The 24,793-nt window shown below is 41.5% G+C and overlaps 1 long non-coding RNA gene across 1 annotated transcript; it reads right to left on the bottom strand.

The window, feature by feature from the left end:
* Window positions 1-329: 329 nt before the first annotated feature.
* On the bottom strand, window positions 330-1,371 carry LOC120872771. The gene is made up of 2 exons (XR_005723333.1): window positions 1,253-1,371; window positions 330-510 (listed from the first exon to the last, which is right to left on the bottom strand). It is a non-coding gene; the product is annotated as an uncharacterized LOC120872771 (long non-coding RNA).
* Window positions 1,372-24,793: the final 23,422 nt, after the last annotated feature.

The following is a 24,793-nucleotide window of genomic DNA, read 5'->3' as shown; positions in this document are numbered from 1 at the left end:
CAGGAGACATGGGTTTAATCCCTGGTCCAGGAACTAAGATCACATACATTGAGGGCAACTAAGCCCGTGCACCACAACCACTGAGCCCGGGGTCTAGAGCCTGGGGGCCACAGCTACTGAGCCCATGTGCCGAAACTACTGAGGCCCTTGCACCCTACAGCCTGTGCTCTGCAACAAGAGCACCCACGACAGTGAGAAGCCCACGTACCACAACTAGTAGTCCCTACTCACTGCAAATAGAGAAAGCCCTTGCACAGCAATGAAGGCCAGCTCAGCCAAAAATAAATTAACAATAAAAAAAAATATAAGTGGAGTCCGAAGCCAAGAGCAAAGAGTACCACGAATTGCTTTATTCAGGGTTCAACCTCAAGGAAGCAGGCAATAGTAAAACGAGGCAAGGAAGTGGGGAGAGTCCATTTGAAGGTGCGTTATCACTCTGGTTACCAACAAATGTGATCAATTGCTCCATCTCATGAGACTATACCCTCTGGAGACCATCCTGCAAGAAAGCTGTAAAAACTCATCTCAAATAGTTATACAAGGGGAGAAAAGAGGGACTGTTTATCCACGAATTCCCATCTGCTCCATGAGATCTTTTATTCCCATACACTTTGGACTTGGCTCATATCACACCTGAGTATCAGCAGGGAGCCTCAGGGTCGGTGACAAGAGGCAGGCGTCAGGGTTAGAGGCAAAGTACCCTGTAGTTTGCCTGCCCAAGGTCACAGGGTCAGTCAGAGCCCGTAAACTGGGTGTGGCAGCAATGGTGGAAATATACAAAAGATTCTCTTATCACACTGGTTTGGCTGATAGAACACAAAAATTAAGTACCTTCTGTAAACCACTCAGCCAGTAACTGGTAGAGCCACAGTCTGATCCCAGGAAGCCAGGCTCTTAACAATATGCTAAACTAGCTCTTTGACTTGGAGAGTTCTGGGTTGTACTTATCTTTTCACTAAACTACTTCAGAGCAGGAATCTTATGCTTGGGTAGGAATCTTAGATTCCAACCCTGGCTCAGAAACTTGGAAAATCATTTCTCTCTGGCTCTCCATTTGTTCATATGCTTTTGAAAAAGCTCAGGCGATAAGATCTTAAAGGTCTCAAATTCTGAATCACACCCTTCTAAAAGTCTTTGAACAGATCTACAAATCCTTAGGATGTAGGGATTAGACTACTGAGTCACAGGGTAGGACTAATGTTTTTATGACTCATGGTTTAAATTAGCAGATTGCCTTTGAAAAGAAACTTACCAGTTTAATGCAATTACTATATCTTCCATGGATGAATATGTCTCTTTCCTTGCCTGATCATCAATTGAGATAAAATAAAATTATATATAAAATATTGAATTTTTGTTGACTCAATGGATGTAAAGTAGTGTCATGAGTTTGCTTTGTTTTCTATTTTTCCAGTGACTAAATAAAGCCAAACATTTCTGCAAGTGTTTGTCATGTCATTTCCTCTTGTGTTAATTTACTTTTAGCAAGTCATTTCCCCTCTCTGGGGGATCAGCCTTAACATCTCTCACATGAAAAGGTCAACTGAGATCTCTAAGGTTGTTGTAAGAATTAAGTGAGACAGTACCTACCAAAGTTCTATTTCAATTCTCCAAACAAATAAGGGAAGGCCTTTCCATCTTTAGCATTTGTCCAAGTGTAGAAACCTGTGAGCAGGGCCCTTCACCAAACTCTAAGACATGTCTTGGCCAACCAAATCTCTTCTTTCTGGCTGGTTCATATTTTAGTTTTTCCTAAAAGAAAGACAGAATAAATTAAACAACCACCATGGTGATTTTTCCCCCCTCAAATCCAAACAATTTGTAATATTAGTGTGTGATGAAAACACACATCAAATGCCTTTCTCAAGGCAGTGGTTATCTCTATTGGCTGCCACATCTAGCTGTTCTCTAAGCCCACAGCTTCGGAAACATTTGACACATTTGTTCTGAACTTGTGGTGACCTACCTATTCCAAGTTTCATTCTTAGAGCAGCTGAGATTAAAATGGTCAAAGCAATGAAGTCATTGTTGTCATTCTTTGAAGATTTAAAAGAAATAGGATGGCACTCTCAGACATTAGGGGAGTCAGAACCTGGGGATTGGGAGTCTGCAAGCAGATGATCACACTTCCATCTTGGTACAGATTTTTAGAAAAGGAAACAGGGGCTGATTCTTGAAGAGCTCCAGGCTTCTCTAAGCCTCTTCATCCACCCTGCCATGCTCCTCTTCACTTTTCTCTCCTGTGAAAATCTTTCTTTAGAACTCAATTAGGAGGCAGGAAAGATAGGTTCAAGTCCAGTTCTGCCACTTGATAGCCCTGTGGATTTTAGTACATCCCTTCTCTCTGCTGAGGGTCACCTTTTTCATCTGCTGCTGCTGCTGCTAAGTCTCTTTAGTCGTGTCCGACTCTGCACAACCCCATAGACGGCAGCCCACCAGGCTCTGCCGTCCCTGGGATTCTCCAAGCAAAAATACTGGAGTGGGTTGCCATTTCCTTCTCCAGTGCATGAAAGGGAAAAGTGAAAGTGAAGTCGCTCAGTCGTGCCCGACTCTTAGTAACGCCATGGACTGCAGCCTACCAGGCTCCTCTGTCCATGGGATTTTCCAGGCAAGAGTACTGGAGTGGGTTGCCATTGCCTTCTCCTTTCATCTGCTACAGTCCCTTTATTGATTATCATGATCTTTATGAATTAGTATGTAAGATTCTTGAGTTAGAAGCAATGCTTGTTTACCTCTGTGCCCCCAACAAAGGCCCATCATGGAATTTTTCATAGAAAGATGCTCTCTTCTTGTTAATATATTGAAAGTGAAAGTGAAAGTCACTCAGTCATGTCCAACTCCTTGCAACCCCCTGGACTATACAGTCCATGGAATTCTCCAGGCCAGAATACTGAAGTGGGTAAACTTTCCCTTCTCCAGGGGATCTTCCCAACCCAGGAATTGGACTGGGGCCTCCTGTATTGCAGGCGGATTCTTTACCAGCTGAGCCACAAGGGAAGAACAAGAATACTGGAGTGGGTAGCCTATCCCTTCTCCAGGGGATCTTTCCAACCTAGGAATTGAACCAGGGTCTCCTGCACTGCAGGCAGATTCTTTACTAACTGAGCTATCAGGAAGCCCTGTTTATAAATCTTTCCTTGACCCTGAGGGTGATCTCTATTATTCTAAGTTTTACCAGGTAGATTAGTTTTGGGGAGCTGCTGTGACAAATTGCCACATACTTGTTGGCTTAAAACAACAGAAATTTATTCTCTCATGGGCTAGGGGCTAGAAGTCCAAAATCAAGGTGTCCACAGAGCACTGTTCTCTGAAAGGTTTAGGGAAGGCTCCTTCCTTGTCTCCTCCTAGCTACTAATGGTTGCTAGCAGCCCTCAGTGTTCTTTGGCATGCAACATCATCTTAACTTCTGTGCCCATTGTTACATGGCCTTCTTCCCTGTAGGTCTGTCTTTTCATGTCTCCAAATCTCTCTTGTCCTCGCAAGGGCGGCAGTCATTGGATTTAGGGCCCCACCTAATCCAGTATGACCTCATTATAACTTGATTATATCTGCAAAGACCTTATTCCAAATAAGGTCACAATTACGGTTTCCATGTGGATGTGACTTTTGGAGAAGCACTATTAAACCCAGCATCCCAGGACATCTCTGTATCCTTACTCCTCCCATCCCACAGTTTTGGACTTGTCTCCTTGCTTCCTCATGAAGAATCCTTCTTTGGAATGGCCCCACTCACCGGAGTCATCATAATTATATTCATTGTTCTCCTTCATAATAGCCTGTCCCTTCTTCTCTCCATGTTTCACTGGAGCTTGCTGTCAGACTAACCTCATGGAAAGGACAGTCTAGTTATCTTCATTTCCTTGCTCAAAATCTTTCTGATGGTTCCCTTTACCTACAGCTCAGGAGCTGCACTTCTTCAGGAGGGCATTCACAGACTCTACCACCTGATGCCAACTCTCCTGTCTAGTCATAACATCACAACTCTCCGCCACGCACAACACAGACTGTCTTTTAGCTCTGCCATCTACCCTCTTCCTCATCATCATGCCTTCCTCTCCATCTGAAAGCTGTTTTCTTGATCACAAGATGGATTATTCCCATCACTCTTGAAAAGCTACCTCTTCTCCAACCAATATTCCCACCTCACACCTAGTCGGCATCCTGCTCCAAACCCCCATACTATTTTGTACTTCAGTTGACACTTCCTCGTTACATTATTTGTCATCACGCTATTTCTCTTTTGATTAAAACATGAGCTCTTAAGAGCAGGAACTCTTCCTTATTCCCTCAGTTTCTGGTTCTTAGGAGATGGTACGTTTTGAAGAGATGAAGGAAAGATTCTACAGTAATAATTTTCAGAAGCTGCTTTAGGGGGTTGTGCAAATATTCTGTATTTCATTGATAGTCAAGCTGATAAAAAGTTAAAATGCTAATTTTACCCCTAATTTCAGATTTTCATATTTATAAAAATAGCTTACTTCTTTATACTAACCAAATGCAGCACATTTGATCTTACCATGTAAATACACATTAATAAAGTGTATTTCTACTTTCCAAGTAGGTTCTGGGTAAGTTTTTTGCATTTAAAAAATTATGAAAACCACTATAGCAGTGGGGTTAGGTATCGCCTTTGGGAGATGAGGTACTTGCATTTCCTCTTAGATACTCTTAATCCCAGGAGCCTTGATGATGGCTGAGATTTTTTTTTAATCCTATGTGTGGAATTAAAGGGGAGCGACGCTGTAAGGCCAGAGCAGAAAGGTAGCAGACTTTGGAGTCACAAAGACCATGACCAGTCTGCCATTTATTAACTGTGCGAGTTGGGGCAACTGCTTAATATCCTCAAACCTGTTTTTTTTTTTTTTTTTTTTTCTTCCCTTTAACATAGAAATGAGCTCTAACTCACAGGGTTGTTGAGAGGATTAAATAATAGACCTAAAATGAATAACATATGAGACATGTAATAAATGACATCTACCTTAATTATAAAGGTTAGTTCTGGTGAGAGTTATCCTTTTTCCCCCTTGCCTGGTGAAATGCAGCTGTAATTCCAACAGCTGCTGAGAAGGGCCTTAACCTCTAAATTGCCCCAAGGGAGAGTTGGCTAATGAAAAGCCACAGGAGTGAATTATCTGCTGACTACACTCTTTTGCTGAGGTACAAAATTACTTTTGTATAGATATCCAGTTTGCTAATTATCTTTTAAAAATCAAATGAGAGCTCTTTCTAAAGTCCTAGTAGTGACCAAGAAAATGTATTAAAGGAAAAGTATCAGATTTTGCCCAGGTATCAAGAAACATTCATTTTGAAATAAAATAAGGGCTTGAATACTTAATGTTTGGTCCAGTTATGGAGTAGATCAAATATTTTCTTGATGTGGTCCCCTTCTTTAAGATGTGAGTGGAGAAAAATTGAGAGATGACTCTGAGAAATGGAAAAATCCACATTCTGAATTAATTTGGATCTTAAAAGGAAATCACACTGATTTCTTCTCTTCCTAGCTGGGTTTCAAATGATTTTTTTTCTCCTTTCATGAGGCTGCCCTTCGCTACTCTTCTATTGGCATCAATGCGCGTGGTTGTAGGAGCCAAGAGTCTGTGTAAGCATGCTCTGCTCTTTTCTGTAAAAATTTGACTTATTGGCCCCAGGCTCTTACCCACACAGCTGGCAATATTCACATGCTTATGTACTTTCATTTTTCTTTCCCATTTGATCTTTCTGTTTGTTTTAATTTTTACTGGAGTATAGTTGCTTTACAATGTTGTGTTAGTTTCTACTGTACAGCAAAGTAAATCATATATATATATACACACATATATGTATGTGTGTATATATATATGTGTGTGTGTGTATATGTACGTATATATATATGTGTATATATATATATATATATATCACCTCTTTTTTGTATTTCCTTCCCATGTAGGTCACCACAGAGCACTGAGTAGAGTTCCCTGTGCTATACAATAGGTTCTCATTAGTTATCTATTTTACACATAGTAGTGTATATATGTCAACCCCAATCTCCCAATTTATCATAACCCCTCCTCATTCTCCCTTGCTGTTCATATGTTTATTCTCTATGTCTGTGCCTCTAGAAGAATGGATAAAGAAGATGTGGTATATATATACAATGAAATATTACTTAGCCATAAAAAGGAAAGAAACTGGGCTTCTGGTAGAGATGTAGATGGACCTAGAGACTGTCATACAGAGTGAAGTAAGTCAGAAAGAGAAAACAACTATTATATGGTGATGCATTTATGTGGAACCTGAAAAGATTAGTGAACTTTCACTTTTATGACCAGAGTGTCAGGTCAAAGCATCCATGCCCTTATAGGGCTTTTGAGGAACCCTCCTCCTGCTACATGTATCTTTCTAACAGTACGTCCTCAGACCCAGGATCTTTTTTATCTTCATTGACTTCAGTTCAGTTCAGTCGCTCAGTTGTGTCTGACTCTTTGTGACTCCATGGGCTGCAGTATGCTAGGCTTCCCTGTCCATCACCAACTCATGAAGCTTGCTCAGACTCATGTCCATCGAGTTGGTGATGCCATCAAACCATCTCATCCTCTGTTGTGCCCTTCTCCTCCCACATTTAATCTTTCCCAACATCAGGGTCTTTTCAAATGAGTCAGTTCTTTGCATCAGGTAGCCAAAGTATTGGACTTTTAGCTTCAGCATCGGTCCTTCCAATGAATATTTAGAACTGATTTTAGGATGGACAGGTTGGATCTCCTTGCTGTCCAAGGGACTCTCAAGAGTCTTCTCCAACACCACAGTTCAAAAGTATCAACTCTTCAGCCTTCAGCTTTCTTTATAGTCCAACTCTCACATCTACACGTGACTACTGGAAAAACTGTAACTTTGACTGGACAGACCTTTGTTGGCAAAGTAATGTCTCTGCTTTCTAATATTCTGTCTAGGTTGGACATAACTTTCCTTCCAAGGAGTAAGCGTCTTAATTTCATGACTGCAGTCACCATCTGCAGTAATTTTGGAGCCCCCAAAAATAAAGTCTGTCACTGTTTCCATTGTTTCCCCATCTATTTGCCAAGAAGTGATGGGACTGGATGCCATGATCTTAGTTTTCTGAATGTTGAATTTTAAGCCAACTTTTTCACTCTCCTCTTTCACTTTCATTGCCTTAGACCTCACAGAACTTAACCTACTGTTTCTCCCTGTCTAAAAGTTCCCACTGCTTCTCAGTCTATCCCTTGGACAAGACACCAGAGCTCTAATTTTAAATATTTTACAACCAAGGAGACTAGGGAACAGATATCAGAGAACAGAAATTAAATGGGGGAAATGGAATGTTTCTGGCATCTTACAAAATACGTAGAGCCACTGTCCAGAGTTAGTGTTGGTTTCTAGCCTTCTGCTTTCTATCCTCTGCTTTCACTATTCCAGTAAATCACAATCCAATTTCCACCCCAGGAAATTCCCCTAGCACGCGCACACCCACCCACCCACCCAGCCACACACACACAAAGCAATCAAGACAAAATAGATGTTCCTGCCTGTTATGAATATACCTCTGTCTCTGAAAACTCCAGATGGAGAGTCTCTAAATTTTCCTAGAAATGGTTGACACAGGGCATACTCAGCACTGTGGAGGTGACAAGACTAAAATAACTTGGGGATCAGATTATCTGGAGGGACTTTATTCTGCTCATTCTTATACCTATATTTCTAACCATTCTGCAAACCCCATCACCAACTTGACTTTGAATCCAGCCAGTCTAGTCCCTACCTCGTAGTTCTTACCCTGCCTAGCTTAGCATCTCTGAGATGTTTGTTGCTTTTCTTCCACCTTCAAACTGCCAGAGGATACTCAAATTACTGGCCAAACATAGTTTACCTTCCTGGTCCACAAATTCTACTCAATGGAAAGAAATTTAAAATTCTATCCTTATACTGAAATAAACACATGTATGTTGTGAATAGAAAGTGAAATTTTTATATTTAACTTTATGCAATTGCCAATATTCAACCATTTAGGCCTATATAAATAGCAACTGCATATGGTTTAATCTCACACATTTTAAAAGTAACAGAATTTTTTTCTCCATTGGGCTTTATCCTAATGCCCATGAATAATACTTCTCTCTCCATTGATATTAGGAATATTTCATATAAAAGTTTGAAATGCAGCATTTTTCACAGTGTAATCTATTCAGTGATTTTTGGAATATTCAGTAATGGTGGGAAAAATTGGTGCTAACTCAGACACGGCTATCTGTCAAATGAATCAGCACTGGATTCTGAGAGCAAACAGGAAGTATTGATAATAGCTTTCACTTTCTGAATTCTCTGAAAAGCATCAGCTTCTTTAGTGTCCTTCCATCTCTAACCCTATGCCAACATTTTCCTCTTTTCTCTTTCAGGGATCTTGTTCATATGGACCTATTCAGCTTCTCTCTTTTTTGCCCATTACCTACACCCTAAGAACTGATGAAACATTCATAAACACACATCACATCCAATGTGTCTCCAGGTGAATCGCTCTCTACGCTTTCTCCTGTGAATGAGGCAAACACACAATTTTCTTAGAGGACTTGGAGGAGCAGCTGTGCTGGAGAAAATAAAATGTCATTATGAAAAGTTGGTGGGGCAGACTGGAGGGACTCTAGAAAATCTTCACATGCTATTAATTTCTGCTTGTTATTAACATTAAAGTTTTAGTCACGTGATCATAATCCATTACTCCCTGCAACCTCTTACTTTTTTTCCATGTGTAAAATGTAAGTATTTAACTAAATGAGATAAGCTTCTAGGTGTGACACTCCAAGATAGTACAATTTAAGAGCATTCACAACTGGTAGTAGAGCTAAAACAATGTCAAAATACATCAGTTGGGGTCACCTTTTACAGAGGACATCAGTTGCTATCTTTGGGGTGGGGTCAGCACATTCTTTTTCATATTCTATTGCATATTTGCCTTATGTGTTTAGGTTTCAAGTTGTTTGGCAAAGATTATTAATCCATGGTATTTAATAAATGCAAGAGCAAGGAAAGTATTGCAAGTGCTAATGAGAAGAGGTACGTGATAATTATGTAAATGAGGCATGGTATACTTAAAATTTTTAAGTGGCATAATTCATGGGACTGCAGGAAATTTTCTGAAAACAAAGAGCTATTCACAAAGCAGGTGCAAGGATCTCTCTCTACCTGGGCAATCAGCAAGAATCATTAAGAGCAACAAAAAGTGACTGAGGAACCAAAATACCACCTGAGTGTATGACTTACTTTAGAGGCATGTGTTCATTCAGAACAGAGAAGTCCATGAGTTTGTTAATGAATTTAAAGGGAAGCAGGGTAATCCTGCTAGTGAGATCTGTCACAGGCTGTGAATAGTGTATGAAGAGGACAAGAGAAGACTCTACACATGGACATCACCAGATGGTCAACACCGAAATCACATTGATTATATTCTTTGCAGCCAAAGATGGAGAAGCTCTATACAGTCAACAAAAACAAGACTAGGAGCTGACTGTGGCTCAGATCATGAACTCATTATTACCAAATTCAGACTCAAATTGAAGAAAGTAGGGAAAACCACTAGACCATTCACGTATGACCTAAATCAAATCCCTTATGATTATACAGTGGAAGTGAGAAATAGATTTAAGGGCCTAGATCTGATAGATAGAGTGCCTGATGTACTGTGGGCGGAGGTTCGTGACATTGTACAGGAGACGGAGATCAAGACCATCCCCATGGAAAACAAATGCAAAAAAGCAAAATGGCTGTCTGGGAAGGCCTTACAAATAGCTGTGAAAAGAAGAGAAGCGAAAAGCCAAGGAGAAAAGGAAAGACATAAGCATCCGAATGCAGAGTTCCAAAGAATAGCAAGAAGAGATAAGAAAGCCTTCTTCAGTGATCAATGCAAAGAAATAGAGGAAAAGAACAGAATGGGAAAGACTAGAGATCTCTTCAAGAAAATTAGAGATACCAAGGGAAGATTTCATGCAAAGATGGGCTCGATAAAGGACAGAAATGGTATGGACCTAACAGAAGCAGAGGATATTAAGAAGAGGGGGCAAGAATACATGGAAGAACTGTACAAAAAAGATCTTCACGACCCAGATAATCATGATGATGTGATCACTAATCTAGAGCCAGACATCTTGGAATGTGAAGTCAAGTGGGCCTTAGAAAGCATCACTACGAACAAAGCTAGTGGAGGTGATGGAATTCCAGTAGAGCTATTTCAAATCCTGAAAGATGATGCTGTGAAAGTGCTGCCCTCAATATGCCAGCAAATTTGGAAAACTCAGCAGTGGCCACAGGACTGGAAAAGGTCAGTTTTCATTCCAATCCCAAAGAAAGACAATGCCAAAGAATGCTCAAACTACCGCACAATTGCACTGATCTCACATGCTAGTAAAGTAATGCTCAAAATTCTCCAAGCCAGTCTTCAACAGTTCATGAACTGTGAACTTCCAGATGTTCAAGCTGGATTTAGAAAAGGCAGAGGAACCAGAGATCAAACTGCCAACATCCATTGGATCATGGAAAAAGCTAGAGAATTCCAGAAAAACATCTGCTTTATTGACTATGCCAAAGCCTTTGACTTTGTGGATTACAACAAACTGTGGAAAATTCTTCAAGAGATGGGAATACCAGACTACCGGACCTGCCTCCCAAGAAATCTGTATACAGGTCAAGAAGCAACAGTTAGAACTGGACATGGAACTAGACTGATTCCAAATCAGGAAAGGAGTACGTCAAGGCTGTATATTGTCACCCTGCTTATTTAACTTACATGCAGAGCACATCATGAGAAACGCTGGACTGGATGAAGCACAAGCTGGAATCAAGATTGCTGGGAGAAATATCAATAACCTCAGATAAACAGATGACACCACCCTTATGGCAGAAAGTGGAGAAGAACCAAAGAGCCTCTTGATGACAGTGAAAGAGGAGAGTGAAAAAGTTGGTTTAAAACTCAACGTTCAGAAAACTAAGATCATAGTATCTGGTTCCATCACTTCATGGCAAATAGGTGGAGAAACAGTGGAAACAGTGACAGACTTTATTTTGGGGGGCTCCAAAATCACTGCAGATGGCAACTGCAGCCATGAAATTAAAAGCCACTTGCTCCTTGGAAGAAAAGTTATGTCCAACCTAGACAGCATATTCAAAAGCAGAGACATTACTTTGCCAACAAAGGTCCATCTAGTCAAGGCTGTGGTTTTTCCAGTAGTCATGTATGAATGTGAGAGTTGGACTATAAAGAAAGCTGAGAGCAGAGAATTGATGCTTTTGAACTGTGGTGTTGGAGAAGACTCTTGAGAGTCCCTTGGACAGCAAGGAGATCCAACCTGTCCATCCTAAAGGAAATCAGTTCTAAATATTCATTGGAAGGACTGATGCTGAAGCTGAAACTTCAATACTTCAGCCACCTGGTGCAAAGAACTGACTCATTTGAAAAGACCCTGATGCTGGGAAAGATTGAAGGCAGGAGGAGAAGGGCTTGACAGAGGATGAGATGGTTGGATGACATCTGACTCAATGGACATGAGTCTGAGCAAGCTCTGGGAGTTGATGATGGACAGGGAGGCCTGGCGTGCTGCAGTTAATGCAGTCGAAAAGAGTCAGACACAACTGAGTGACTGAACTGACTGACTGACTGGCCTGACCACAGATTTCCAGCATATGAAATAAATTGGTTATTTTGGGGAACAATGTTGGAGGAAAAGTATATCTGTAAGAAGAAGTGAATACTTGTTTTTAAACTTTGAAGATCACTCTCATGATTATATGTGGTGGAAATGAGGTTGTGGGTGATAAGATTAAACCCTTCTTACTTGTTAAGATCAGATGACTTAACACATAAATGTATATTTCACATTCATGTACAAATTCAATATAGGTAATGCTTGTCAGATGACATCCTGGCACAGAGCCAGGAACTCTGTGTCTCATGACAAAGCTCTACTTTAGATCCTAGAGACAAGCTTCTCCATTCACCTCACAGATAGAGGAAGAGGTTCTAGAAAAGGCACCAGTTCAGTTCAGTTCAGTCGCTCAGTCGTGTCCGACTCTTTGCGACCCCATGCATTGCAGCACGCCAGGCCTCCCTGTCCATCACCAACTCCTGGAGTTCACTCAGACTCACGTCCATTGAGTCAGTGATGACATCCAGCCATCTCATCCTCGGTTGTCCCCTTCTCCTCCTGCCCCCAACCCCTCCCAGCACCAGAGTCTTTTCCAGTGAGTCAGCTCTTCGCATGAGGTGGCCAAAGTACTTGAGTTTCAGCTTTAGCATCATTCCTTCCAAAGAAATCCCAGGGTTGATCTCCTTCAGAATGGATTGGTTGGATCTCCTTGCAGTCCAAGGGACTCTCAAGAGTCTTCCCCAACACCACAGTTCAAAAGCATCAATTTTTTGGCACTCAGCCTTCTTCACAGTCCAACTCTCACATGCATACATAACCACAGGAAAAACCATAGCCTTGACTAGACAGACCTTAGTCGGCAAAGTAATGTCTCTGCTTTTGAATATGCTATCTAGGTTGCTCATAACTTTTCCCACCTCTTAACCATCCCTCCCAGAAGAAACATCCCTTTCTCACACTTCTCATTGACAAGAACTAACCAGATGCCTCCCACTCCAGATGCACAGGAGAAAAAGCAGGAAATATAATTCCAGGCTGGGCATCCCTTCCTAATGACAATCCTTCACTACGAAGGTGTCTTTGAGGGTCAATTATCCAGCTTTGCTACACCTGTGATTCACTTTTCAGCAAAAGGATTTACAACTAAGTTTCAGAACTCAACCTATCTGTGTGTGGAGAAATAGGAAACCTCTGTGGTAGGTACTGAAAAGCAAGAGCTATGACTCACAGCACTGAGTGCCTATAAAATGAATAAAAGTAATTTTTAAAGAAACAAACTACAGTTTATAGAAAAGAGAGGTGCTCTATTTTGGATTGCAAATGTGTTAAAGTCAAGCTTGGGCGATACGTGTGTGTGCCGCACCCATGCACGTGTGCACATACACCGAGTATCTCTTCCTTTGAGAATTGACTCCACCTGCATTGTGTAAATATGTTACTCACTTATTGCACTTAAAGCAGTGGGGAGAAGACCTGACCAGAGTCACTTCCCCTACCTCAGAGCTTGAGTGTGAACCAGTCCCATCCAATTAAGCAACTTCATTCTTCTTGTCACAGTGAATTTTCAAAAAATGAGCCCATGACCTAAGTTGGACCAATCAGAGTGCACTCTGGTACTTCTTCTCCAGAGTCTCTTTCTCTAGGCCATAATCTCTAAAAGCATGTAAGCCTGAGAACCATTTCTTTACACACACACTCCACATACACAAACAGATTTATATATATATATATATATATATATATATATATATATATACATTCTTTTTTTAATATTCTTTTCCATTATGGTTTATCATAGAATGTTTTTTTAATTGAAGGACAATTGTTTTACAACATTGTGTTGGTTCCTGCTGTACAACAACAGGAATCAGCTCTCAGAGCTGTGAATCAGCTCTAAGTATCATATATCCCCTCCCTTGTGAGCCTCCCTACCCCACCCCCATCCCGGCCCTCTAGGTCATCATAGAGAACCATTTTAATATTACATGGAGACTAAGAATAAAGCCAATCAAGAGAGCTGATGACATTATTTGAATGCCTGGACAAACATGATTGAAGTCCACTATTTGAATGTTCTAGTTATGTGACCAACACATTTCTCTACTTAGACGTTTTTTCACCTGGCTTAGTTGATTTATTTCTGATAATAAAACTTTCAAAATTAAAGTCTCCTAACTATGACACTTGGTTTGGATTTTTCATATCTTTTCATCATGTTACTATTCCAAAACCTTTAATGGGCTCATTAATTGCCCACAGGCCAAATTAAGTCTCCTCTGCTTCATTTGCAGAATCTTGCACAAAAAGGGTTCACCTTCCTAATCCAAGAACATAAACCTTAGAATGCCCACGCATCTCTCTCTCATTGACATCTGGTTTTAGTCAGGTGTCTTAATCTGAGTCAACCCCTACAATTCCACTTGATAGCACAGCTTCCGTGGAAATTATTATTGCTTTGACATCAGGGACCATATCTCACAGACAATGATAGTCAGCCTCACCATACATACCCTTACCACTTGCAGCTCTTTCAATTCTTAATGTGGTACAGAACCCATAAAACACTCAGCAAATATTTGCTGATCTACTTTTCAATAGTGATATTTATTTGGGAAGCAGAATTTAAAATTTTGAACAGTCTACACTTTTTTTTTTTCCTTCTGAGAGGAAGATAATTTTCTAAGTAGACAATTTGGGGAGGAAATGTACAGCTTGAAAAAGGTGCTGAATTGGCCAAAGCTTTCTTGGAGGTTAGCGTTAGGGTGACCTTTTTCTTTGTTTCATTTTTAACAGAGTTACACCTCAGACAGCAATTCAGAGAGGGGTTCCTAGTAACTGATATAAGTGGTCTTCTCTTTTAAGTGTGAAAAAAGAAATCTGTTAAAGCTGTTAAATGCCTGTTCTTCATTATTCCTATTGCATCGTGGTATATAGTATTTGTTGACTGAATAACTGATATCCTCCTTCCATCAGGTTCTTCCTCCCTCCACAAACTCAAATCACATTAATTCTTGAAAAATACTAGAAAAGTGTAAAGTTAAGGTATAACAGTTCCTCACATCTTTAAGTATTTTTAGAGGTTTTATTCACATTCCATCTTTATACATGTCCTCCATAAAAACACTGTAACTAGGATGGAAGAATAATACCTATTTTGCAGAGGAGGAAACTGAGACTCAGAGGTCCTAAAGGTCGTACAGCTGGTAATCAACAGACCCCAGGTATCAGGGCTACTGTGTCAGCTATATCACTTCCCACCCAGTACTCTGCCCACTGAATCACCATGTGTTCTGGGAGGCAACCAGGAAGGTAGCCAGTGTGGTGGTCAAAACCCTAGAGCTAGACTGAAGTAGACACAGGTAAAAGTCTAGGCATGCTTCTGACTACCATGTGGACAAGTTATACCATCAGTTCAAATCTCAGTTTTCTACTTTGAAAAATGGGAATAACCCCACAACCTTTTGTGGAGATTGTGAGGCTTGAATTCAGCTTTGAAGCTGAAACTCCAATCCTTTGGCCACCTGATGCGAAGAACTGACTCATTGGAAAAGACTCTGATGCTGGGAAAGATTGAGGCAAGACTGAGACGGTTGGATGGCATTATTGACTTGATGGACATGAGTTTGTGCAAGCTCCAGGAGTTGGTGATGGACAAGGAAGCCTGGCGTGCTGCCGTCCATGGAGTCCCGCCGTCCATGGAGTCCCGAAGAGTCAGACACAACTGAACTAAGGCATGAATGACATGCTGTCTCAGACTCAAAGTAAGCTTGGAAATCTCTAGCTACTAAAAGTTGTTGGGGCAACGAATAGTCAGGCAGGTAAAAAGAATGGTTACCACGGGCCTGAAAACTAATTTGATCTCCAGTTAGATGAAATAAACCAGTTGTGCTAGATAATAAAGAGTCTGCCTGCAATGCAGAAGACCTGGGTTTGATTCCTGGGTCAGGAAGATCCCCTGAGGAAGGGAATAGCTACCCACACCAGTATTCTTGCCTGGAGAATTCTATGGACAGAGGAGCCTGGTGGGCTACAGTCCATGGGGTCACAAAGAGTTGGGCACAACTGAGTGACTAACACTAGATGAAATAGACTAGATATTGTGACTGTGTAATACCCTGAAAGGCACGGCTCACTGTGGGAAATACTCCCTCTTTGGAGAAACTCAAGAAGAAATTTCTGGTGTTCACCTCCTCTTTCCATGAATTTATCATTGAAATATTAGTCCTCAAAGAATATGCAAAGGAATCCGTCTGAACAAACTCAGAGTAAAGTCCCTCAAGGAGGGCAATGGCAGAATTACAATCCACAGTGAAGTGGCTGGGTCCCCATCAAGACCATGCCACCTGAAACTTCCTGTTCCCAAGGGAATATCTTGCTAAAGCACTTGTGCACTCTCCACACAAGATAGCACTCTCTCATTTAATGATCAGCTACATCAGCACTTTTTCCCACCCAGCTTTGTTTTGCACTCAGGCCCTGAAAGAAACAGATGCTTCTCCACTACTGCTATACCCTCTACCCACCCTGCAGATGGGAGCCTGACCCACCTTGAAGTGACTTTTGACTTTTCAAGGTGTTCTAGTTCCAATTGCAAGCAAGTGAGGCCTCTTCTTTCTACCTGCCTCAGACCTACCGTTTGTACTTTTCTGAGCCCTGTCTCTACCCTGATGATTGTTTTTGAGGATGTTCACTTTTTTCTTTTTTTCCTAGTGCCAAGCAGCATGCTAGATCTCCATTCCACAATCAGGGATTGAACCCATGCTCCCTGCAGTGGAAGCACGAGTCTTAACCACTGGACCACCCAGGGAGTCCAGAGGATTCCACTCTTTTTAGGGGAGACTCTGCTCATTATTTGAAGGAATGTGACCTTACCACATTCAGACCTTATCTGAAGGAATGTGAGGCTAGAATGAAAAACAATACCCTAAACCTTATTACAGTAGATTAATACCCACTCTTAAAGGAGAAATTTTATTTAATAAAGATCATTAGTCGATGTGATTACCATTTATTTTCACCAAAGTGCTCCATGTCTATCACTCCACACTTGCCCTTCTGAAATAAACACAGACAACTTCCTAGACACACAGCTACCCAAGTTATTTACCCACTGTGAAGGGTTGAACTCTGCCCTCCAAAATGTAACCCAGCACTCTGTGAGTCTACAGTTTGCCTGTCCTATAGGATTGTTGTGGCTATTGGCAATAAGATGAGGTTTTACACAGTAAGTCTAAAGTATTATGTAAATTTAAAATAATATGATTCTAAACCTTTAGACACTTGTAATTCTCCCCACCTTTGGAAATAACAGAACATCATCATGGGGCCAATGTCCAGCTATCCACTGAGAAAGCTGAACTTTGATTGCCCTTGAGTGGTCTACATATCTGTGAATATCCACTTCTTGGTGATGTCCATTCATTTAATTCCTTTGATCAATAACTTCATTTCTCCCCAGCTTCCCTTTTACTAGCCTCTTTGATAGATTTAATTAAAGTAATGTACTTTATGGGGATATGAAACCAGACACTTGATGTTATCACTTCCTGGTTGGAGTCCTCCGCTTCCCTTTCATAAAGTGGAAAGTAGGAGACGTCGAGGCAGAAGACAGGTCTACTTGTTTCTGCTCAAGCACCCAGGGTATGAGTTGAGCAAAGACTTGCTCAGCAAGTGTCTGGAATCCTCTAATTCCAATAATTATCTTAATTTAAAAAAAAAATGTTACATTAGCCCCCAAACCAGGTGCATTGTTTTGAGTGCCATAAAATCATCAGTTTGGGGAACAAACCCATGGCTAGTTAGGTCATTAGTAGAAAACATGAGTTCCTAGGTAAGCAAAAGGATGATTGACTTTAATGCAGGGATAGGGGAGGCTGTCAATAGAGTAAGGCAGAGGTCATGTTTGTTTCATAGTGACTCGCTAGACCAACACCTATTCCTTGAAATGAGAGCGGGACTTGGAGCATGGGAGCATGATGGCTAAAACTACAGTAAGTGGAACGCACGAGGCACACAACTGTGCAATAACAGGAGTCCTGGGTGACCTTGACTTTCTTGTGAACACTGTGGCTCCTATATATACCTTCTTTCTGCGTACCATTCCCCTGACCACGGCAATTTAGTTATAGTACCAAACCAAGAAATGTTCTCAGTTGAGTGGCAAAAGTAATAGGTTTTAATTTTATGATATATAAATCCCCAAACATCTTGTTTGAGGCATCGATACCTATATGCTCATTGAAAGCTGTGTGGGTGTCCTCAGTTACTCAGTTGTGCACAACTCTTTGGGATCCCATGGACCATGGAATTCTCTGTCCATGGGATTCTCCAGGCAAGAATACTGGAGTGGGTTGCCAACTGAAAACCAGGACCTAGTAAATTTTTTTATCTGTCAAAGAATGACACGAGTTCTCCAAAGACAGCTAAATTCAAATAACAAAGATAAAACATAGTGTCCTTTCTCAGGGATGGTAAAATTCATTTTTAAAGAGTCAACAGTAGCTTCTGAAAGAAAACGGCATTGACTTGTGTATGAATGTTTTTCTGTGTGACTTTGGAGAAGTCTCTTGACCTCTCTGTTTCATCGGCAAATGTTTTAATATCTTTGGAATGAGTACTTGAACAAGCACTGAGTAATCACTAGCAAAATAAAAGAGGTTTTGATGAATGCTCTATATTTCCAGCCCGCCTGAGCCACTTCATGTTTCTATATACATCACACATTTTCCTGACTCTACACTTTTGGCACTTCTTCTAGTAGGAAGTAACCCTCCCGTTTTCCTTGTTCTAATTTTACCCCTTCCCTAAGGACAAGGTCAACTGTCATTTGTGTCTTCAGCTTTTCTTGATTTCTTTACTTAAAAGCACTGTTTCTTTTTCCTTTGGGGAAGTTGGGGTTGATTTTTACTTGTTGTTTGCATCTCTTGCTCTTTACATCTCTAGTATGGATTTACAGAGTTTCATATTTTTATGTATTTTTTGAGGTAAATGACTTACACCTTTCCTTCAGAGAACAGGGGTTGTGCATGATTTACCCCAAAACTTGGCATGTAATAAGCACTTAATAAATTTATAGAGAAGGTTTGTGATGGTTAGTGTTCTATGTCAAGTTGACTGGGCCATAGTACCTAGTTCTTTTATCAAACACTTATGGCTATTGCTCAGAAAGTGTTTTGTAAAAGTGGTTAATGTTTATAATCAACTGAATTTAAATAAAGGAGATTACACTCAATAATATGGATGGGCTTTCTTGAATTAGCTGAAAGGTCTAAAGAACAAAAATGAAATTTTCTAGAAGAAATTTTGCCTGAAGACTGCAGGATCAACTTTTGCTTGAGCTTCCAGCCTGCCCTATAGACTTAGGACTTGCTTGCTCTACAGATTTGGGGTTTGTCAGCCCTCACACGGAGAAGGCAATGGCACCCTACTCCAGTACTCTTGCCTGGAAAATCCCCTGGATGGAGGAGCCTGGTGGGCTGCAGTCCATAGGGTCGCTAAGAGTCGGACATGACTGAGCGACTTCACTTTCACTTTTCACTTTCATGCATTGGAAAAGGAAATGGCAACCCACTCCAGTATTCTTGCCTGGAGAATCCCAGGGACGGGGGAGCCTGGTGGGCTGCCGTCTATGGGGTCGCACAGAGTCGGACATGACTGAAGCAACTTAGCAGCAACAGCAGCCCTCACAATCATATAAGCCAATTCATTGAAATAAATCTATTATGTACATATTGGTTCTGTTTCTCTAGAAAGGCCTGGCTGATACAGATGGAGAGGTTTCTTGTAGCACAATATATACAGTTTATCATTTAAATTAAGTGACTTAGAACAAGAATCTCATCAATATCTGTAGAGACAATTATTCTCCAAATAAAATGTTCTACTCAACCTGGGAAAAAAAATGGAAGAGACTTACCTGAACTATAAGCTCCAAGGGGACACAAATTCTGGATTTCTTCACTGCTGTATTTCTGGTGCCTAGAAAAATGCCTGACACATAATAAAAGTTCGAGAAATATCCGCTGAAAGAATGAACGAATCAAAAATACAGTTTTAGAGAAAATACCAGTGTTGGCTGTGTCAGTTCAGTTCAGTGAAGTTGCTCAGTCGTGTCTGACTCTTTGCGACCCCATGAATCGCAGCACCCCAGGCCTTTGGCTATGTAGTAGGCTTGAACTTGCCCTTATGTACTTTGGCTCTTGATATATATGGCAGAAAAACATCCCAGACCTGTCATTCATTATGTTCCCATAGGCAAGTCACATGCATTCTTTGCACTTCATCTTTTTTATCCAAATGATTCGTTTTGGGTCTGGCAGAAATCTAAACTCCCTCCTACCCTTCCTTAATATCTGTGATTTGCCTGCCTGGCCACAATATCCTTAATTTTCCATCCAGTTTTGTCATCCCATACATTTGAATATTATTTATTGTGTGGTGATTGTTATTCCATTCATGGTTCTTCACGCTATCATCAGTTACTACCTGAGATTTAGAAATTTGCTCCTCTCCAGAGTACTTAAAGAAAACTTCAGCCCCAGATTTCTGGGACCAGTCTCCATTTATAACTTTGTTGTAAAGAAATAAAAAGACTCCTTAAGACATTTTGGTCAAAACCACAATTCCTTGTGTTTTATAAACCGGCTATAAAGGGCCATATATACATTCATTCTGCACCTGGGCTTCAGAACATCAAACCTTTGCTTCTAATTTTAGGGCCAGAAAATTATTTTATCACTGTTTTGCAGCCTCTTGTAAATACTTGCTGGGGTAATTTCTTTGGGTACCTTTGTTTCCTCTCTTCCTGAGGGGAAAATTTCTGGAGTCTGAATATACCTGCTGAGCCCTGGCTGCTCCCTGTGAGCACAGAGGCCATCCATCCATGCCCCAGGGCCAAGCTGCTGAGTGAGTTTCCACAGCAGCTTTTCTCCATCCCCTGCCAGCAGAGAGTAAAGCTATTAGCCAAGATACACCAAGGAGGGGGTCTTAATGCAGTTACAGATTCTCCTCTCCTGATTTCAGGCTAATTCTTTTAAAGCTAAGAATCTAAAAAAATTTCTTACCATGTTCAACTATGGAGTATTCAACTGTGCAGGAAGAGACTGGGGAAAAATAAACTAATAAACGCAATGCGATAGAAAGTGTACCCAGTTCAAGACTGCTTTGCCTTTTCCTGTCAGACTCACAGTCTCAGAACATCACACCTGGATGGCACTTTAAGTCTCTTCATCTACATTTGAGGAAAAGGAGTTTCAGAGAAGAGGAAGATTTTCCTTTGGGCTTCCCAGGTGGCTCAGTGGTAAAAGAATCTGCCTGCCATTGCAAGAGACACAATGGCTTCAGTCCCTGGGTTTGGAGGATCCCCTCAAGCAGGAAATGGCAACCCACTCCAGTATTCTTACTTGGAAGATTTCATGGACAGAGGGAGCCTGATGGTCTACAGCCCATGTGGTTACAAAGAGTCGGACATGACTGAGCATGCATGCACATAGAACTAAATAATGGCAAAATCCAGATACAAGTCCATCTCCTGCGCCTGATCCTTTGCTTTTAACTGAATTTATTTATCCATAATGTGTATCTATATGCCCCTACCTCTCCCTAACAAAGATCCTGGGGCACAATAAGATGCACGTAACTCAGTCCTAGGGCAGTTTAAATAGACACGAATCATGGGAAATTAGAGGAAGTGGGCGGTGGAAGTTTTTTCTTTCCTCCTTTCTTTTTTGTATTTCCCTCCTTTTCTCTCTTTTTTTCTTCTGTTTTTCCACTAGACAGTGTAGAAGCACAGAGAACTATTTAAGAGGTTTGGGGGTCGTTTTTTCCTACTTAGAAACCGCTCACAGGAAAAGTAGACGGAGAAGACATGGAGGGGTATATTTATGATTGTGGGTGATAATGTTGTCAGAACGGGAGTGTCAGCATGTTTCTCGAATGCCCTCTCTGCAGGTTTCACAGCTTGGAATTTAAAATGAGCTTTGAACCACAACGCAACACACCAGGTTTTGGATCAGGGGAAACAACTCTGTCTATTCATGTACAGTACCAGGCCAAGTTGTGGGGGGAAAAGCCAAGGTTTTCAAATAAACTTGTTACAGTACAGGGCTGAGAGAATCATTTTTTGACAAGCCTTAGAAAACAAAACAGGCATCACTACCATTCCCTGCTCAATTGTATAGGCCTGCTCAGAGAGCCAGCTTCTAGCATTATAAAATAAGTGTTTAAATAAATATATTTGAGAAAACCCTTTCCTTTTCTTGCTCCCGAGAGCTTCTCTGAATGTGAATTTGGATGTAGAATTTGTGTGTGATGTGTGTGGCAGGTGTCTATACCAACAGAATTTCTTTGTAGGCGGTGGAATGAAATTGCCTGCTAGATTGGACAGTAGGCAAGCCAGAAACAATGAAATCCATAGGTATTTTAAGTTGAGAGAAAGAAAGACACAGTCCTTGATCCTGGGAACTTATGTGAAAATGGATATAAAACACCTTGTGTTCAGAGTGCAAACTCAGTTCGGTTTTGAGGAGGTCTCTTGCAGGAAACTAGTTCTCAGTTATTATAGTAACTGAAAAAGAATCACAGACTTAGCTTCTCCAGGACTGAAAGGCACGTCGAGGGTCAAAGCCTCTGCTCCTTATCAACTTCTGTGGAACCTCTTTGGTGTACCTTTGAAAGAAGGTAACAGGGCTCTGAACATCACTGTGATGGGGAGAGTTTACTACCTCAGAAGGCAGTATATTCTGTGCAGAGAGGCTCCTGTGGATAGAAAATGCTTCTGTACCCTGAGCTGAAGCCTGCGTTCCTGCCACCCATCTCACCTCTCCCAGGACCATCCTCTGTAGCCCCCGAGAAATAATATAATTCCCCCTGTGATGCAATTCATTTAATTGCTCACAGCAAACCAAACCGAACATCTTTCCTGATAAGGTATTGTGCACCACCAGCCCCCTCCCCCCACCCTCCCCGCCACACACACCTCCTCACTATTTGACCCAACACCCAAGGTACATATGAGACAGGATATGGCTTAGTGCAGAGGACCTAGAGCCTGGTCTTGTGGCAAGTTCAAGGGCTAGATGGGGATGCTGCAGTGTCCAGGGGTTGGTAAGAGGGGCCACATGGTTTCAGAACAGTCAATCAGGTTAAGACATTCGTAAATAAAAAGATTTCTAGGGTAGAAATTTGCTTTTTCTACCTGATATGTAGAGGTGAAGTAAACTGAGTTTTCCCAAAAAAGGACATACTGGCTTGCCTGGTGGTCCAGTGGTTGAGCATAGGTCTTGCAATGCTGGGGACACTGGTTCAGTCCCTGATCTGGGAAGAGTCCACATCCACAGGGCAATTAGGCCTGTGTGCCACAGCTGCTGAAACCTGTGCGCCCTAAAGTTTGTGCTTCACAATAAGGGAAGCCACTGCAACAAGGAGCCTGCATACCACAACTAGAGAAAGCCCACATGCAGCAACGAAGACACAGCGCAACCAGTAAATAAGTAACAAAAATGGTTTTAAAAAGGACATATTGAATATTTAGACTTAATGTTTTGTAAGTTATTTTGTCATAAAATTTATTCAATTGCACTTAAAAGACAGAGAAGAGAAAGGAAAGGTTTTGCTTGTCATGATGGAACTCAACTCAAGCTTTGGGAGCAGATTTTGTGTATGAAATGCTAGGTAAGGTGTGCTGCTGCTGCTGCTAAGTCGCTTCAGTCGTGTCCGACTCTGTACGACCCCATAGACGGCAGCCCACAGGCTCCCCCGTCCCTGGGATCCTCCAGGCAAGAACACTGGAGTGGGTTGCCATTTCCTTTTCCAATGCGTGAAAGTGAAAAGTGAAAGTGAAGTCGCTCAGTCGTGTCCGACTCTCAGCGACCCCATGGTCTGCAGCCCACCAGGCTCCTCCATCTCATGGGATTTTCCAGGCAAGAGTACTGGGGTGGGGTGCCATTGCCTTCTCCGAGGTAAGGTGTAAAGCTCTCGAAAACAAGAGATTGTCATTGTTTTTCTGAAGACTCAGTAGTTGCTAACAACAGAGTTTAGGGAGCTCTGATGGAATGAACCTGGGCCATAAATCAAAGACCTGAGTTTGAGGCCTGAGCCAGCCACCTGGTTCATTCATTTACTTTTTCATTTATCAGACTTGTATTGAATTCTTACTAAGTGCCAGACATGTTGGTAGTCAAGAGAGACAAGGTCTCTGTCCACGTGGAACATACATTTTTGTGAGGGAGACAGACAAGTTATGAGGCATCTACAGTGAAGTGTGAGAAACAGCAGTGTTAGGGCTCACAGTTGTGAGTCTATAAGGAGTCTCCATGACCTATATGGGTTTTAGGTGGGTGGGGAGGGAGCAGAGGAGGTTCAGGAAAAACCCTTTGCAGGAGATGATATGTAAATAGAGAGCTGGTGGATGACTGTTAGTCAGATGACCTCACAAACATTGCCATCTCTCTGAGCAGCATTTGTTATTATTGGAATAATAATAACAATCCTGATCAATCGGCTTTATTCTGTAGGAGGTTGTGAGGATCTGATAAACAGCTTTATGTGCAAAGTTCTTTGAAGCAGAAAGTGCTCCATCATTGTAAGGAAGACAATGGTTAATAATTGTTATTGGATATTGTTATTCCCCATCCTAGAGTCCATTTTCTTCTTTCCATAGGTACAGATTTGGCTTTCTGGAGCTTAGCAGGAGCAGAGAATAAAAGGACAGAGTTGGGTGATTTGTATCGCTTCAGTTTCTGCAAAGGAAGTTAGACCACCCAGGTCCCCGTGGGCTCTTAGGGCATAGGATTCAAGGAGAGACTGAAAGGAGCCCCCGTGAAACTATGTCAGAGGGGTGAGGCTTCACCCTGGGGTCACCTTGTTAGAACCGAATATACTGTCATGACTTATCCACCCTGCTCTGGGGACCTCACTAACAATTCAGTGGCCTAATCTTGCCAGAGGTAAAATTACCAACTTGCCCCAGATGAAGTCACGTGCACCTGGAAATTCAGCTCTAGCCCTGACCGCTACCTATTGGTAGGACAAAAAATACAAACTGTAGCTAAGTAACTCAAAATGTCAGCAATCCCTGGTTTATCAAGATCAGAGTCCATTTTGCCCACGGGCCACTCAACTCTTGTTTTTATTATGATTCTAATCCAGTTTCCTAGCATTTTCCACATCTT

Source organism: Oryx dammah, unplaced genomic scaffold (genome assembly GCF_014754425.2).
Source record: "Oryx dammah isolate SB20612 unplaced genomic scaffold, SCBI_Odam_1.1 HiC_scaffold_2, whole genome shotgun sequence".
NCBI classification, from domain to species: domain Eukaryota; kingdom Metazoa; phylum Chordata; class Mammalia; order Artiodactyla; family Bovidae; genus Oryx; species Oryx dammah.
Note: the sequence above shows the minus strand (reverse complement) of the source record. Positions and strands in the feature narration are given on the sequence as shown.